At 40.6% G+C, this 13,233-nt stretch overlaps 1 protein-coding gene across 2 annotated transcripts in view; it reads right to left on the bottom strand.

The window, feature by feature from the left end:
- The window catches only part of GPR39 (G protein-coupled receptor 39), a 218,302-nt gene extending 207,508 nt beyond the window's left edge, over positions 1–10,794 (bottom strand). Inside the window, exon 1 of one of the 2 annotated variants that reach the window (XM_060262260.1) lies at positions 10,778–10,794. The gene's annotated coding sequence lies outside the window, so the exon portion shown is untranslated. Of the gene's footprint in view, positions 1–10,348; positions 10,442–10,777 lie in introns of those variants that run through there. The other variant, XM_060262261.1, reaches the window with a different exon arrangement.
- Positions 10,795–13,233: the final 2,439 nt, after the last annotated feature.

Here is a 13,233-nt window from a genome sequence, read left to right as displayed (position 1 = left end):
GGGGAAATGAGAGAAAAATATCAGAACACATATCATCATCCAGATATCCTTAAAAACAAAAGAAGAGGTCTGTAGAAACATGTTTGACAAAATGGATTAAAACCCACAATAATTTATACTAAAATAAAATGTGTTGGGCTTTAAGGTACCACAGATTTCTACTTTTGATTTCTTCCCCCTTTCCTATAGTTCAAAATGGCTATGTTATTGGAAGCTATCTGAAATCCTTACAGCTTTTTCCTATGATCCTCTGCACATTAACTCACAAGTAAACTATCTCATGGTTGATTCAGATGAGTAGTCATTTTGGTCTAAAGCAGCAGAACAAAGTTTGAGTGCAGCAGCACCGTTAAGATCAACAAAGTTATATTGAAGGTATTAGCTTTCCATGTACAAATTACATTACAGCCTTACATTTGTATTCTCACCAATCCCACAGAATACATTCTCTTTATTTTATTTATTTGAAATAGTAAATTAAAATAGTAGATTTTAATGTAATTAACAAATAGTAGAATGTGACTTCCAGGGGCGGAAAATGCCAAGCTGAGCTGCTTCTCATAACGAAAGCAGGCTGAAACTTCTGTTCGGGGTAGTGGAAGGCAAATTAATGTCTACTGCCTACTTTTCTCAGTTAGAGATTAGTCCAAGATAGCACAGAAAACTTTGAGGAGATTTAACTTGGCTAAAAGGGAGTCCCGGGGGGGGGGGGGCTCCTTTGAGGCTTTGAGGGTTCTCAGGAGAAGAGTTGCATTTTCATCATCTGTAGAAGTTCTCAGAGTCATTTATTTGACATAAGCTCGACAGAATCTTAACCTTCTTGGACATTGCTAAACATCTAAAGCTACAGAAGACTGGTGTGGATTTGGATAATTGGCAGAAAAGGTACAGATTACTATCTTTCATTCTGGGACTATTTACAGTTAAACAGAATAAATTCAGAAGGTGAGAAATGGAAATCTAGAAAGGTTGGAAGAAGAAGGGAGGAAGAGGTGAAATTTGGACTTTGTAAATTTAAAGGACAGAGCTAAAAAGTGGAAAGGAATTTATTGTTTGGTCTACTTGCAGTTTTGAAAAAAGAGCACCATTGTCACATACCTGCAGCATATACAATCAACACAGGAAGTACGTCAAGTATCGTGAGATCTCTTTACCAGTGAAAATGAGATTTGGTGGCAAGCAAAGCAGCAAGTAGCTGACAAAAAGCCTACTCTAGGATTATAATACCATTGAGAAGAAGAAGGTTAAAATTAAAATAATATTTTTAAAGTGTTCGGGACATTAAAAATTGTTGGAAATAATTGAGATGATAAGAGGATAAATACTATTGGACATATTGTTTATAATGGACTTTAGAAGCCTTTAAAAGAAAAAAAAATAGAGAGAAGCAAAAAGTCACAACCACCATTTTGAAGGATTTAAAAAATTTAAAAATTAATATCTTGGTCTGGGAAGCTCTGAGGATGGCGAAATTAGACTTGTTGTAAAAAGCAAGCTCTAATCTTTTGAACTTGATAGTCAAATTTCAAATTGGTGAGATCAAAATTTTCAGTGTTTTTAAAAGTCAGAACACAAGCAAACCCGTACAAGGGCTACTTCATTGGAGAAAATGCAGGATCAATTAGAGGCAATGGAGGCCAGAATGATGAAAGGCATGAGAGAGATGATAACTGCATCAAAAAAAGAAATTATAGAAGAGATTGAAAAAGATATGGAAGATCTCAGAAATGAGACAGAGGAAACATCTAAAAACATGCAGGAGGTAGAAGGGAGAATGAAAGTACATGACTCCACCTTGTTGAAAATACAAGAAAAAGTGACAATCCATGACTGCAAACTGCTGAAGACTCAGATACGTCTGAGAGGAGTACCTGAAAAGGAAGATGATGACCTGAAAGAATATATAATAAAGATAATTGCAGAATTTTTGGAGGAAGATTCTGAGGAGACTAAAAATATGTATGATTATATGTATAGAGTGAACTCACTCTATGCCAAGAACAATAATTTACCAAGAGATGTTGTCATAAGATATATGACAAAAGAAATGGTGGGAAAGATCATGAACAAAAACTTTGAAAAGACATTGATAGTGGGAGGCAGCAGAGTAAGAATTATGAAGGAGTTGCCAAGGCAAGTGATAAATGATAGAAGAACATATAAAAAACTGACAGAAAAATTACGGGACAATGAAATGAGGTATGGATGGATAATACCTGAAGGTTTAAACTTTGAACTTCAGGGGAAAAGAATCACAATTACAAATGCACAGGAACTTCGTAGATTTTATGAAGAACATAAAGAATTTGCACCATGATGGATTACAAATTATTGTCTTGGAATGTAAATGGACTAAATACACCACAAAAAAGAAGGGCAACGTTTCATTGGATTAAAAAGCGAAATTGTAATATAGTTTGTTTACAAGAAGTGCATATTAAACAAAAGGATTACAAGTTTTTATGGAATAAACAATTGGGGTTAAAAATTTTTTCATTGGCTGAACAGAAGAAAAGGGGAGTGGTTTTTTATATTAAACAAGAATTGGAGCCAAAATTAGTGTTTAAAGATAAAGATGGAAGATTTGTTGCAGTAGAAATAATATTAAATGCAAAAAAAAATTGTTATTGGTACCGTATGCGCCTAATGGTGCAAAGGATGCTTTTTTAAAAAGACATTATACAACAATTTGATGAACTGACTTATGACCAAGTTTTGATAATGGGAGACTTTAATGGAACAATTAAGAATTCACTGGATAGGTCTGGGAAAAAAAATAATAAGAAGGAAAATTGCCAAAGTCTTTTTTTGAATTGGTCAAACAAAAAAATTTGGAGGACATATGGAGAAAATTTAACCCTGTAGTGCAAAACTATACTTTTTTTTTTTCAGCAGGACATAAAACTTTTTCCAGAATTGACATGTTGTGGGGCAGTAAAGATTTAGGTCTTATAACAAGGAGAGTAGAGAGTTTACACCAAATTGGGGCTGACCATAACCCAATAATGCGGATTACAAAATTGTCTAAGAAGTTGAGAAGATGGAGATTGAATGAAGATTTACTACAAAATAAAGAAATAGTGAAACCTAGAAAACCTAGAAAATGAAACTAAAGCTTTCTTTCAAATGAATGACAAAGAGGATATAGAATTTCAGACGGTCTGGGATGCCTATAAAGCAGTAATGAGAGGAATATTGATTACTTTGAATAATAAAGATAAGAGAGCAAAAGAAAAACAGTTGTTGGACATTCAAAATGAAATAAAGAAAAAAGAAGGGGAATTGAGAAAAAGGCCAGGGAAAAAGAAAATTATAAGGGAAATTACAATATTACAAACACAAATGAGACATTTGTTAAATAAAGAATTGGAATGGAATTTGAGAAGACTGCAGCAGAAATCTTTTGAGGGAGCAAATAAACCTGGAAAGTATTTGGCTTGGCAACTGAAGAAAAAGAGAGAAAATAAAATTATTAATAAAATTGTGGTAGATGGAAGAGAGGTGGTTAGCCAAGAGGGAATAAAAAGAATTTTTTACGTATTATGCCAAGTTGTTTAAAGGTGTTAAAATAAATAAAGAAAAGATGGATGAGTATCTACAAAAGATAAAAATAGAACCCTTAACAGAAAATATGCGAAAAGTTTTGAATGATCCAATTGAAAGAATAGATATTGAAGCAGCAATTAATGCAATGAAAAATGGAAAGGCACCTGGGCCAGATGGATATACAGCTAAATATTTTAAAACCTTTAAAGATGAGTTAATACCAAAATTGCAGAAATTGATGAACATGATAAGAATGAAAGGGAAAATACCAAATACATGGAAGGAAGCTGTTATTTCGTTGATACCAAAGGAAGATAGAGATGTCACGAATGTTAAAAATTACAGACCAATTTCGCTATTAAACAATGACTATAAAATATATACAAGAATCTTGGCAGAACGGCTTAAACAACATTTGATAAATTTTATAAAGGAAAATCAAGCGATGTTTCTTCCCAAAAGGCAAATAAGAGACAATATTAGAACTGTTGTAAATATTGTAGAATATTATGAAAGACATCCAGAAAAGGAGGTAGCATTATTCTTTGTGGATGCAGAGAAAGCATTTGACAATTTAAACTGGGACTTTATGTTTGCAGTAATGGAGAAAATGGAGCTGGGAGAAAGCTTTATAAGAATGATAAAAGCAATATACACTGAACAACGTGCAAGGCTATGTATAAATGCAGATCTTATAGAAGATATGATAATTAGCAAAGGTACAAGACAAGGTTGTCCGCTTTCCCCATTGTTGTTTATAATGACTCTTGAAATATTGCTGATGCAGATCCAAGAAGATAAAGAAATAGAAGGATTAAAAATAAAAGGATTTACTTACAAATACAGAGCATTTGCAGATGATATAATGTTTATAAATGAAAACCCCATACAAGTTATACCTTTGTTGTTAGCTAAAATACAAGAATATGGGGAGTGTCTGGCTCTGTAACTCTATCATACTGAAATTATAAATTACTAACCAAATGGACTTTTCTATATTAACCCCTCGCCTTTGTGATATTGTAGTCACCATGCATATCAAAGGGGACGTTTGAAGTGCTAACTTTGTTTAGGTTGTAAAGGGAGCAAAGGAATGTGACTGTTAATAGATACCGCCGCTGGCCAGCATCTTTCCAGAGGCTAGGAGATAAGCAGAAGCTCTCGTGTGAAAGTTTGCACCTTCACTCCCTGTTGTTTTGAGAATAACGTCTTTGTTCAGATATTGCTTTGATGTAGATTCCATAAGACCCAGAAACACCCCTGCCAAGGTATTAGTCTCAATTTCTGTTTCAAGCTATGAGTTTCCAATAAAGTATTACATTGTCTCAAATGAATACAGCCTTGAGTCTCCATCGCCTGACATTTTGAGACTAATCATCTTTAAAAAGGGGTTTATCTGAACCGGCCACTTTGAAGTCGAATGGCTGAAAAAGTTCCGGATAACGGAGAACCTCCAGGGGAACCGAAGACTCCCCCATGGCACGTCCTTGGACATAGGCGAGCTGTGGGAATCGAATACCCATCCTACATCCAAACCCTATTCATCAGCCCACAGCAGTGGAAGCTGAGGACATCCACCGCCCTGATGGACGCTGCCCCGGCCTAACACGAGACCCTCCTCACCAGGCTCCAGCCAGGAGAGGAAGTCAATGCATCCCGTGTGTGCCTACCCGACTCGGAGGACGAAGGAGCTGGGGCCCCGAGGAAAGAAGATGAAGCTGCCTGCCTAGAAGAAAAAATCTTGGGGAAGGTGAAAACCCAGATGAAAGGGCTGGCGAGGGACCTCCGAAGTGAGATCCAGAGGAACACCCAGGCAATCGCCCGGGAGGTGGGGAGGCAGATCGACTGCATGCAGGCGCTATGAAAGATGGAGCGCCGACAATCCCGCGGATCGGGGCCACCCGCGCCGCCAAAACCTCTGAATCCGGGCGGAAGCGGAGGAGCCCTGGCGCCACTGGCACCCCCTCCCGGAGGTCTCGCACCTCGAGAACCAGGAAAACCCCGTGAGCTCGACCTCAAGTTCGACGGGGACCCAGAAGTAGAGTACTTCACCATCCAGGCCACCAGCTACATGCACTACTGGGGGGCCAGTTTCCCAGATGAACCGAGCCGGGTGGATTATTTGGGATTGAAACTCACGGGAGCGGCCCGAAGATGGTACGTGAGTTTATACGAATCGAGAAGCCCGGAGCTGGCGAGTGTGTATGCCTTTCTACAAGCCATGCTGTGCCAATACGAGGATCCCCTCCGAGAGGCTCGGGCCCTCAACGCACTGAAAGACCTGAAACAAGGAACCCGCTCGGTGAGAGAGTACATGACGGAATTCCAGACCCACTGCGCCCAGGTGAGAGGATGGAACGAAGTGATGAAGATCAAGGCCTACCAGAGCTGCTTCAAATCCGCTCTCCTGGATCGGGCCCTCCACCAGGCACGACCAAACATGCTGGTGGGGTGGGTGCAACTGGCAGGCGAAGTGGAAACCAACATGGATAGAGTGGCCCTGCAGCGACAGTGAGAGGGGAACAGAGGGGGGTGTGAGGCTCGGTCAGGGGCAAAGACTGAGTCCAAAAAACCAACACCCCCGAGCAGCTCCGCAAAAGGGTCCACCACCCATAGATGCTATCGATGTGGCAACCCGGGGCACCTGGTTGGGGAATGCCCTGAAAAACCTCAAGCCCTCCCCCTCCCAAGGCAAAGAAAACACTGGGGAGACCAAAGGAGCCCAGTCGGGGCAACACTGCACTATCGGTGGTGCTTGACGAGGATTTTACCAGAAGGAACGAGTCGGAGGAGGAAGCTGAGCCGTCGGGAAACAAGCACGACCTGCCTTAAGCGGTGCCGAAAGGCAGGTCGACGCCACACCGGCACCATTGCGGGTGAGAATATTGGGAGAACTATTCTTAGTCCCTTTAACATTGTTAAATCCAAATTCCAAGCGTTTTATGCACACCCGAGCACTAATTGACTCCGGGTGTATTAGAGAAATCATCACCCCAAGACTAGTTGAAGCACTAGGGTTAGCCAGGACACCCCTACCCCATTGGTTGCAATTCGAACAGATGGATGGGACAGGAATGAGGGGGGAACCATGCATAGAAGAAACCCAATTCTTCCCGGTAGGAATCAAAGAACACTGGAACATGGAAGTGTTTGTAATTGCCCCTTCCTCATCATTCGATGTAGTAGTGGGAGTAGTGTGGCTGGCGAGGCATCAACCAAACATCCAGTGGGCAGAACAAACTATAGACTTTGACAGAAAAAAGTGCACCCATCACCACTGGTCAGTAGAATGGGGCCCCTCGCCTACCCCTCAAAATGAGAGACTATGCTTAGCCACAGAAGAGATACGTTCCGTCCCGAAAGAATACCGAGACTTAAGTAAAGTGTTTAGCGAGAAGGAGGCGGATGAACTCCCCCCACACAGAAGCACAGACTGTGCTATTGAACTCATCCCGGGGCAAGAACTACCCAAGGCAAAACTGTACTCGATGGGATGGGCGGAAAAAGCGGAGCTGAGAAAATTCTTGGACAAAAACTTAAACAGGGGGTTCATCCAACCAGCCACAGCACTGCACGCGGCCCCAGTGTTATTCAGAAAGAAGAAGGATGGGGGGCTTAGACTTTGCACAGATTTTCGTGGGATAAATGCCATATCTATGTCAAACGCTTACCCCATCCCACTAATCAAAAACTTGTTAAGCACAGTATCAGAGGGGTGCATCTTTACAAAATTAGACCTGAGGGACGCTTACTTCCGAGTCAGAATTAAGGAAGGGGACGAATGGAAGACGGCGTTCAACACCCCCTTGGGACAATTTGAGTACCTAGTAATGCCGTTTGGACTACAGGGTGCCCCGAGAGTGTTTATGAACTTCATTAATGAAGTACTGAGAGAGTACCTGTACAAAGGGGTGGTGGTGTACCTGGATGACATCATTATCTATTCAAAAGATCTACCCTCCCACATAAAGTTGGTGAGGAAAGTGCTCAACACCCTACTCGAGCACAAACTCTATGCTAAATTGTCAAGGTGTGAATTTCATCAGAAAGAGCTAGACTACTTGGGGTTCAGAGTGTCGGGAATAGGCTTAGCCATAGACCCAGTGAAAATACAAGCAGTGCTAGACTGGGAACCCCCGAGAACACGTAGACAGCTACAATCTTTCCTCAGATTCGCAAATTTTTACCGGGGGTTCATAGAGGGATTTGCTAAAGTGATGTTGCCACTAACAGACTTGTTAAAAACTACGGGGCGGGGACCCGAGGCAAAAAAACCAAGCGCGAAACTAACGTGGTCCCCCGAGTGCCAGAAAGCGTTTGAAAAATTAAAACAACTGTTCACCAGTGAGCCAATCTTAGCGCACCCCAATGAACTGAAACCCTTCATGGTGCAATGTGACGCTTCCGATGTAGCCGTCGGAGCAATATTGATGCAAAAAGACTCAGAGGGCAGATTAAAACCCTGCGCCTATATATCCAAAATTTTTTCCAATGAACAACGTAATTGGTCAGTTTGGGACAAAGAAGCATTCGCAGTGACATTCGCCCTAAAAACCTGGAGGTCCTGGCTGGAAGGAGCCAGGGTACCATTTGAAATATGGACAGATCACAAAAACCTAGAAGCGCTCACAGCGCGCCGAAAATTAACTTGGGAATACTTGTGGAAGAATTCTATAAAGCTTTCGACGTGTCATAGTATTAAAGAGAACTGTTTTAAAATGATGTATAGATGGTATATGACTCCTAAAAAATTGGCAAAGATGAACAATAAGATGCCAGACAGATGTTGGAAATGTAAAAAACATGAAGGTTCTTTCTACCATATGTGGTGGACTTGTGAACGAGCAAAAAAGTATAGGCAGATGATTCAGCAAGAAATTTCTAAGATCTTGGGATATGAATTTAAGAAAGTTGCAGAGTCTTTTCTGTTGGGATTACAAATGGAAAAATTTCCAAAAGAAGATAGAACTGTAATTTGGTACTTGCTTTTAGCTGCTAGGACATTATATGCGCAGTTGTGGAAGCAAGAAAAAATACCAGAGAAATGGGATTGGATTATAAAAGTTATGACATGGAGTGAAATGGACAAATTAACAAGAATATTAAGAGACTATAATATAGAAGTTTTTAAGATGGAGTGGAAAAAGTTTAGAAGATATGTAGAAAAAGAGTGGAAAATAAAAGTACATTGGACAATTTTTGATAATGATTAAGTTTTAGAAAGAAGAAGAATATAAATTTTTGTTTTAATAGTTAAGGGTACCTTTAAATATTAGCATTTTAAGTAAATAACACTGGCGGCGGTCAAGTAACGGGGGGGAGAGGTGGGTAGAAAGTAATATATGGGATAGATAAAAGAAGTTATTAAAGATGTAAGAAATAGATTTATTATCATATGTTACCAATAAAAATTGTTTTAACTGAACAAATAGTAGAATGTAATGTAGTTTGGAATGGTAGATTGGGATATATGTCTTTGTTCTGTGGACAGGGGAAATACTACACATCCAATCACCCTACTTCAAAGAAGAAGGTGCTTGTAAGCTTCTGGAAGGAGAGAAATGGAAGGAGAGTAATAACAGGGTCTCTGTTAATTTATTAATTATTTATACTTTCAATTTATAGACCACCCTACTCCAGCATTGCACAATTAAGGATACATCTGCTCATTAATATCCAAATTTGACATATTTATTTCCTTCAATATGGTCCCACCACCCAGAATTAAAGCCAAACAAATAGTAGCTGCTGTATGCTAATTTACTGCTCACTGTCTACTTATATGTGTCAAGCATGGGGAAATTCCATTGATAATTGATTGTTGTAGATTCCTGCCTAAACCTGGTCTGTGAAGTGTCATGGAGGATCCAACTTGATTAGCTTTGTTATTCTTTTCCTTCACCCCATCTTGCTTTATGGCTTAAAATTAGAAGTAGTGAGAACTGAAACTAAGTAATCAGTACCTTTCCATACATTCTTGTAAGGGAGTACGAGACATCTGGGGAAAGCAAGGACGAAGTCCTGATAACACTATGGGAACGTAGACATGTATGATAGTTTATGTGTGAGTGCTACCCCGCACCCCCATCCCTTGGAATCCTTTTGAAGTAAGCCTTAAAAGTATTGTATCGATGTATTGTCAGCATTACTCTCAGAAACCTGTTCTACAGAAAGCATCGGTCTATCAATAAAGGTAGTCTTTGTATCAACTTTGACTCGTCATTGAACCTGCATGCTTGACAATATGTATGAACTGGTAACTTCCATTTCATTGTATCTCAAGAAGTATGCACGCACACTAAAGGTTATACCTTGAAAGAAACATTGTAGGTCTTTAAGGTGCCACTAAACTCAAACTTTGTTCTACCCAGTGCTTTTTTGTAAGAAAAATTCCAGCAGAAGCTCGTTTACATATTAAGCCACACTGCCTGGCCTGGGACCACGTGGCTGCCACATAGTGGGTTGGGTCAGCCAGAGCCCTGGCCAGCCCAGGTGGAGCTCCACTCCTGTAGGGTCCAGCAGGAAAAAACAAAACAAAACCTTGGTTCTATTTAATGGTTATGGCACTTACTCCAAACTGCATAGGATTTCAGCCTTACAGTTTAATCCTATTACATAACTTTACTCAAAAATAAAACCACTGCATTCAACAAGACTTAAAGAAAGGTCCACATGAACTATAAAAAAACACTTCAGCTTCATATGCAGACAAGTACAGCAGCTTTTCTACCACTCCTGATTCCCTACCTGCCTCAATCACAATGGCAGCACCCAAAGGAGAGTTTGCTTCTTATTCACCCACTTTTATCAAGAAGTTAATACGATTCTTTCTTCAAAGTGTTGTTTCTTTTCTGAATTTTCGTCTTCCTCAAACAGAACCTCTCTTGAACGGAAACCCCCTCAGCTTTCTCCAGTCAACTCGCCTTTTCCTGCCTTGCCCAGGGGAGGCTTCTAAGCGGCTTACAGACAACAATATCCGTCAAACATTAACTTGTTTCTGAGCTGTAGAAGGGATGTGATCACTGATTGAAAAGATAAGGCAGGCAGAAAAGTAATGAAGTAAACCTGGGTCAAGTTATACAACCTGGCTTTCACTTCTCTCCCTGGAAATCTGATCCTACTTTTTAAGAAGCAGGAAGTGAAACCTGATCAAGAATGAATGAAGGTGCAATGGAGTTTTAAAAGGATTGCTTTCATCTATTACCATATTTTGTTTACCCTATTTTCTCACTTCACTTGGTTTACAACACTTCAGTTGGGTGAGATCAAGTGCTTCTGAGTTAAACAGTGGTTTAAGCTATTGCTTGGTTACTCACCTTTTAAAAAGGTGGCTGTAACTTAGAAACCACTTGTAGTGGAGTAATTTTGAAGTAGCCTTGTAAAAGTCAGTGAGATTTCCTGTGCCTACTCTGGCGTAAGAACAAGTCCAGCAGCATCCTTTGAAGACTAACAAAATTTATTTTTAGGTGGGTAGCTGTGTTGGTCTGAAGCAGCAGAACAAAGTTTGAGTCCAATGGCACCTGTAAGACCAATGAAGTTTTATTCAAGGTATAAGCTTTTCTCTTCAGATACCTGAGTTCAGCAACACCTTTAAGATCAACAAAGTTTTATTTCAGGTATATGCAGGCTTCAGATTCAGTGGGAGCTCACAGGAGCACAGCTCCTGAACCTTTCTGAGAGTTCCACCTGCTCCTTCTGAGAGTTCCACCTCCTCGTACATTGAATAGTATTGCAGCTGCATAACAATCCCTGGATGAGCTCCACCACCTATTTTTCTAAAAAATGACCCCTGGGTATGTGCATATGAAAGCTTATAACTTGAATAAAACTTTGTTGGTCTGTAAGGCACCTTGAGACTAAAAAGATACTGCAGTATAAGCTTTTGTGAGCCAGGGCAGTGCCTCATGCCTAAATAAATATTTTTAGTCTTCAAGGTCCTGTTGGACTGCTGTGTGATTTTGCTGCAACATAACTACTGCTTCAGAAGTGTTATTCTCAGGACCAGGGCTAGGCTTTTTGGAGCCCTGGGTGAGACTCGTACTAGCACCCCTCCTCCATTTTAAAAAACAGAAAAATGTTATTGCTTGATTTTTTAAGGTGAATAACCAAGAAAAATGGAGAACATCTAAACTGAAACTTTTCCCATTTTTAATTTTCCATTTTAATCTAAATTTTAATCTTTTTTTAAAAAAATGAGAATAAGCATAAGAACATAAGAACATAAGAGAAGCCATGTTGGATCAGGCCAACGGCCCATCAAGTCCAACACTCTGTGTCACACAGTGGCAAAAAATGTTATATACACACATACACTGTGGCTAATAGCCACTGATGGACCTGTGCTCCATACACTGTGGCTAATAGCCACTGATGGACCTGTGCTCCATATTTTTATCTAAACCCCTCTTGAAGGTGGCTATACTTGTGGCCGCCACCACCTCCTGTGGCAGTGAATTCCACATGTTAATCACCCTTTGGGTGAAGAAGTACTTCCTTTTATCCGTCTTAACCTGTCTGCTCAGCAATTTCATCGAATGCCCACGAGTTCTTGTATTGTGAGAAAGGGAGAAAAGTACTTCTTTCTCTACTTTCTCCATTCCATGCATTATCTTGTAAACCTCTATCATGTCACCCCGCAGTCGACGTTTCTCCAAGCTAAAGAGTCCCAAGCGTTTCAACCTTTCTTCATAGGGAAAGTGCTCCAGCCCTTTAATCATTCTAGTTGCCCTTCTCTGCACCTTCTCTAAAGCTATAATATCCTTTTTGAGGTGCGGCGACCAGAACTGCACACAGTACTCCAAATGAGACCGCACCATCGATTTATACAGGGGCATTATGATACTGGCTGATTTGTTTTCAATTCCCTTCCTAATAATTCCCAGCATGGCATTGGCCTTTTTTATTGCAAACGCACACTGTCTTGACACTTTCAGTGAGTTATCTATCATGACCCCAAGATCTCTCTCTTGATCAGTCTCTGCCAGTTCACACCCCATCAACTTGTATTTGTAGCTGGGATTCTTAGCCCCAATGTGCATTACTTTGCACTTGGCCACATTGAACCGCATCTGCCACGTTGACGCCCACTCACCCAGCCTCAACAGATCCCTTTGGAGTTCCTCACAATCCTCTCTGGTTCTCACTACCCTGAACAATTTAGTGTCATCCGCAAACTTGGCCACTTCACTGCTCACTCCGAACTCTAAATCATTTATGAACAAGTTAAAAAGCATGGGACCCAGTACCGAGCCCTGCGGCACCCCACTGCTTACCGTCCTCCACTGCGAAGACTGCCCATTTATACTCACTCTCTGCTTCCTATTACTCAGCCAGTTTTTGATCCACAAGAGGACCTGTCCTTTTACTCCATGATTCTCAAGCTTTCTAAGGAGCCTTTGATGAGGAACTTTATCAAAAGCTTTCTGGAAGTCAAGGTAAACAACATCTATCGGGTCTCCTTTGTCCACATGTTTGTTCACCCCCTCAAAGAAATGCAACAGGTTAGTGAGGCAAGATCTTCCCTTGCAGAACCCATGCTGAGTCTTCCTCAATAACCCGTGTTCATCAATGTGCCTACTCATTCTGTCCTTGATAATGGTTTCTACCAACTTTCCCGGTATTGAAGTCAGACTGACTGGCCTGTAGTTTCCCGGATCTCCTCTGGAACCTTTTTTAAAGATGGGGGTG

The sequence above is a fragment of the Heteronotia binoei genome, chromosome 21 (genome assembly GCF_032191835.1).
Source record: "Heteronotia binoei isolate CCM8104 ecotype False Entrance Well chromosome 21, APGP_CSIRO_Hbin_v1, whole genome shotgun sequence".
Classification (NCBI taxonomy): Eukaryota; Metazoa; Chordata; class Lepidosauria; order Squamata; family Gekkonidae; genus Heteronotia; species Heteronotia binoei.
Note: the sequence above shows the minus strand (reverse complement) of the source record. Positions and strands in the feature narration are given on the sequence as shown.